This window comes from Arabidopsis lyrata (assembly GCF_000004255.2).
Source record: "Arabidopsis lyrata subsp. lyrata unplaced genomic scaffold ARALYscaffold_6, whole genome shotgun sequence".
NCBI classification, from domain to species: domain Eukaryota; kingdom Viridiplantae; phylum Streptophyta; class Magnoliopsida; order Brassicales; family Brassicaceae; genus Arabidopsis; species Arabidopsis lyrata.
Window position 1 is genome coordinate 23,108,027 of NW_003302550.1, and position 5,089 is coordinate 23,113,115.

The window sequence follows — 5,089 nt, forward strand, 5'->3', positions numbered from 1 at the left end:
AAGTCTGGTTTTGAAGTCAATGCTAACAGATGTTTGGAGACTTATCTCCGGTGTATGTGCCATGCTAGACCGCAGTTGTGGAGTAAATGGCTTGCTTTGGCAGAGTATTGGTATAACACCAATTACCACTCTTCCAGCAGGATGAAACCATTTGAAATTGTTTATGGACAGGCCCCTCCAATTCATTTGCCATATCTACCGGGAGAGTCTAAAGTTGCTGTGATAGCTCGTTCTCTGCAAGGGAGAGAAGACATGATTCTGTTCTTGAAGTTCCATTTGATGAGGGCACAACACCGTATGAGGCAGTTTGCGGATCAACAAAGAACTGAACGTGATTTTGCTATTGGTGACTATGTTTATGTCAAGCTTCAGCCGTACAGACAGCAGTCGGTGGTTCTGCGGGTTAATCAGAAGCTTTCTCCAAAGTACTTTGGTCCTTACAAGATTATTGATCGCTGTGGTGAAGTGGCGTACAAATTGGCTTTACCAGCTCAGTCTCAGATTCATCCGGTCTTCCATGTGTCTCAATTGAAGGTTCTTGTTGGTAATGTTCCTACTTCGACTCGGTTACCCTCTGTTCTTAATGATACTCTGCAGAGGCTTCCTGAACAAATCCTTGAACGTAAGATGGTGAACCGTCAGGGCCGAGCAGCAACAAAGGTGCTTGTGAAATGGAGTAATGAACCTATAGAGGAAGCAACTTGGGAATTTCTTTTTGATCTTCAGAGGAAATTTCCCCAGTTTGATGCGTAGAACCTTGAGGTCAAGGTTGTTTGAAGAGGGGGAGATTTGATATAGTATTACACGTGTGGGTTGGCACGTGCGGATTCAAGTGGCAAAATAAGAAGAGTCTGGAATCAACGCGTGGCAGGTGGTGATTGGCAGATCGTAGATGGCCGTTAGAGACTATATGAGCACTGTTTAGCTCATCGTTTTCATTATCGAATAATTTGTGATTTCTTTGAATTCTTTGGTAAACTTGTACGGCTAGGTTTCTCTCATCTCGAGAGCTAGCTGATCATTTGGTGTTTCATGAACCGGAGATTTGAAATTGTGTTTATCAGAATCTATTGTGTTTATCAGAATCGTGAGTTTTACTGTATCAGTCTGTATCAGTCTGTGAATATCTCAGGCAATGGTCACATCGAAATGCCAGGCACTAGTTCGGAAAGGGAAAGGTTTTGATGCAGGGCGTCCTCCTATATCCTATGTTATTTGGGTTTTCTTATTCATTTGGTGTACACTTTTCTTTATCTTGGATAATTTGGCTTGTACGTCTTTTTCTTCTTCTTCGGATTAGCTTCTACGGGAGACAGTTCGATAGCTCTTCTCTTTCTCTTATCTCTCTCTTCTACTTATGTTATTCTTGTTCAATACAAACTAGAATTATGGGGTAGCTTAATCCTTTGTTGCATAAAAAACACTCTAGCTCTAATTAATGTATGATCCAAAACGGTCATAGCTTTGTATTTTATTTTATTTTGCCTTTAAATTTGAATACCCTTTATCAAAAAGGATATAATTAAGAGTTTAATTCCTTTTAACTATTACGTTTGTAGAGGATACAACTTTATTGAATCGAAATCAAAGAGCTTTTCACCTCTTGAACCTTCTTCTCGGAAGAACATCGGTTCTCAACGACCCAGAGAAGGTGACAAATACAAAGATCACATCATGTGGCAACACTTATAGCCAATGTAATGTTTGCTGCAGGTTTTACAATACCAATTAAGCGGGTTTAACAGCTCTGCTCCAAAGCTCATGTCATAGAAATAGCTACTCTAATATATAGTTGGGCGATCCAGAAGTCGTACAGAGATCTTTAAATGTGGCCTTGCCAATTGCCATTGCTGTTTCTCGCTCTACTCTGCATGCCGATGGCCTTCCATTATGGAGTGGTCATTAATTTACTATTAAATTTAAGGTATCTTGTCAAAAAAAATTAAATCTCGGATCTCAATTCTTGGATTAGTTTACCAGTTTACGTTTCTTTTTTTTTTGTGTGTGATGCATGGTTTTAGGTTTGAGATGGGCAGTTCTGAAGTAGGTCTTCATAGAATATAATTGAGGCACAGAGGTCAACGAATGTGTCTCATGAAGAACGGAAACAAAGATAGTACTCCCCCATTAATCTGATAAACCGCACACTCCATTCACTAGGTTTCATTCAAATCGAAAAAGAAGTCACGCACCCTACTGTGCCAATATCAGATTGTTTGATCTTTTCAACCTCCCCAGCGAATCTGTGCTGATGAATCCTAAGCTCTTTAGTGAAGTGAGTGCAGGGAACAAAAGTTGCCTAGAGAAGTTGAGAAGCTACAGTACACAGGGAACACATTCTTGAATGTTGAGTCTCCCAACTAGCTACAAATAGTTTATTATATAGCTTCTTAATAGTTTACAGTATTGGATATGTGTTTAAGACTTCAATTTGATAAAATCTTCAATTATAACTTCAATTGGATATGTGTTTCCGTTTATTATTGATAAGCAAAGAGTATATATCTACATATACATTTTTACAGGGGATTTTTGCAAAAAGTCTTTTGGATCCGGGTTTTACCCGGGTTTAACTCTATTCGGATCTAGAATAAGAAATTTAAGGATGTTTGTAATAAAAACGACATTAATTCTTAATTAACACCTAAATTAGAAATATATATAATATATCTAAACTAACCATATTTGTTATTTACCTTAACTACTTCTAACCATAATTATTTAACTATTTATTTCTACATAGAAAGAATATGTGATTAAATAAATATTTTGTAAAAGATTGATTTGGGGAAAAATTGTTATTACGAAAATAATTTGTTTTGTTATAAAAATTAATATTTGTTATTTGTAATTAAATTACATAAATAGTAATAATAATTTGTCTACACCATCAAATGAAAATAGTTAGTTATTTATTTTTTTATTTAATATTACGTCATTTTTAAAAAATAAATTCAACAATATAATGTCAATGAGTTTAATTCTAAAGATTTGAAAATATTAAAAAGATACTAACCAAACATTATCTATCCGGTTTTACCTTATTCGGATCTAGAATAAGAGATTTTAGGAATGTTGTAATAAAAAAAATCGCCAATTATGACTACAATTACTCTAATATTTCGGTTTAATCTTATTTCCTAAAATCGCAAATTATGACATTAATTTTTAGATTTGTTTTATTTAAGTAAAGATATGGAAATGAATTTTGGTCCTCATATATTTGCCTAAAATATGACGCAATCTTTTCAAAAATCTCAACAATTATTTCTTCTCTACTTATGATACCTAATTGCTACAATCCCAAATTTAAGGAAAAATGGAAACTAATTACGACAATCCATCTAACAAATGACATATTCCTTACATCTTCTTCCATTTACAATTATACTTTGTACCATATTTAAAGAATATGCCACATTAATCCGGCTCTAAAATCTTCTATTAATTGCATATTCCATCGTATATTCCTTAATTTACTCGAAAATCTTCTTAATATATTCACTTAGATCTAATCCTAATTATAACTAACTCTACAATATTCAGTATTTATCCAAATATAGCCAATCATTCAATTTTATACCAAATACGAATATATATTGTTCATAATATCTTTTATTTTATGCTTTTTTTCCAAGATTTTCAAAATTCTGAAAACTAATAATCCTAGCATCCTTATACGCTATAAATATCAAAGTCATTCTCATTTCCAAATCATTAAAAAAATGGTTATCTCAAAGGTGTTGTGACGGAGATCATTCACGACACATGATGTGGTGCTCCGTTGTATCGTGTAGCTTTCCGTCATCATTTCCGATTCAAGAAGCATAAGCTCTTCCTTGCTGCTGAAGGTGTGTACACCGGTCATTTTGTTTACTATGGGAAGAAAGCCATTGTTATTGCTCATAATCCTAATAACGACACTTACTTTTCTTGGTGATATTCAATTGATTTAATATGTATATCTCATGGACCATTTGAATGATTGCGTTAGATTTGATTAGTTCAAATCTTTAGTTCTTAACAACAAGTTTCAATATTTTCCCGCTGGTCATTGAATTCATATCTAGCTTTGCTGAATTGGATGATGATTTGTGTTTAGTATACTTTACGTTTCAGTTTTCTGATTAAGTATGATTGGATTAGATTGTAGTGAACAACTATTAATATCTATTGTTCTTTCTTTTGATGAGGGAATTGTTCTCACAGTTATGAATTTACACATGTTTTTGATAGGATGAAGTTGCCATCGGGTTCGAAAAAGATTGTGCCAAGTGGATGCATGGCCATGATTGGTCAAGTTGCAGGTGGTGGAAGAACTGAGAAGCCGATGCTAAATGCTGGTAACACATACCACAAGTACCGTGTGAAGAGAAACATGATTCGGTTCTTATTTATCTAGGTTCTTCCTAGGTTCGAACAAAGTGATGCAGGTTGCTCTTGGTCGTGATGAATTCCGTTCTGGTATCTACAAGTCTCCAAGGTTCGTGTACTCTGCTTCTTACAATGGTTCTTTTATGTTAAACGCTTTGTGAACAGAACTTATTCCTTCTCTATATTTTGTTGTTGCTAGATCAACAAACAAGCTTGACTATGATCATCCAAATTCTGTTTGATGAATGCTTAGCCAAGTTCCAATAATTGATGGAATTTATCTTGAGGCTTATCTACCACCAAAGAAGGTATATTTGCTTTATGGATGCTTTGTTCTTTGGCGTGTGTTACATCCTACTGATGCATTTTTTTTGAGAGATTTTTCTCTGAAAAAAAAGAAACAGATGAAAGATCTGATCTTTTGGTTTTGTGCCTTTTGTGGTTGCTTATTCAGATTCCTTTCTTGAGTAACCTAAACATATTTTTCCTTGGCAAGTTACTTCAGCGAGAAAGATATTCACAGAGCACACGTAACAAGCCTTCACATGATCACTCAGAGACTGAGCTAAGCAATGCTCACGGCGAGGTGATTGAACAAGGCTTCAAGCTGAAATGGTTGAAGTTACCAGGTTGACGACCTCTAACTCTTCTGGGATTCCCCGGGAGGATGTTTATAACTATGAAATTTTTTAGGGAAAAAAAAATAAAAAAAGAG

General features: G+C 34.9%; 1 long non-coding RNA gene across 1 annotated transcript; it reads left to right on the plus strand.

The window, feature by feature from the left end:
• Positions 1–3,609: 3,609 nt before the first annotated feature.
• LOC9310931 lies at positions 3,610–4,951 on the plus strand. Its single transcript, XR_002331022.1, has 4 exons — positions 3,610–3,851; positions 4,237–4,483; positions 4,574–4,682; positions 4,871–4,951. It is a non-coding gene; the product is annotated as an uncharacterized LOC9310931 (long non-coding RNA).
• The last annotated feature ends 138 nt before the right edge of the window (positions 4,952–5,089 follow it).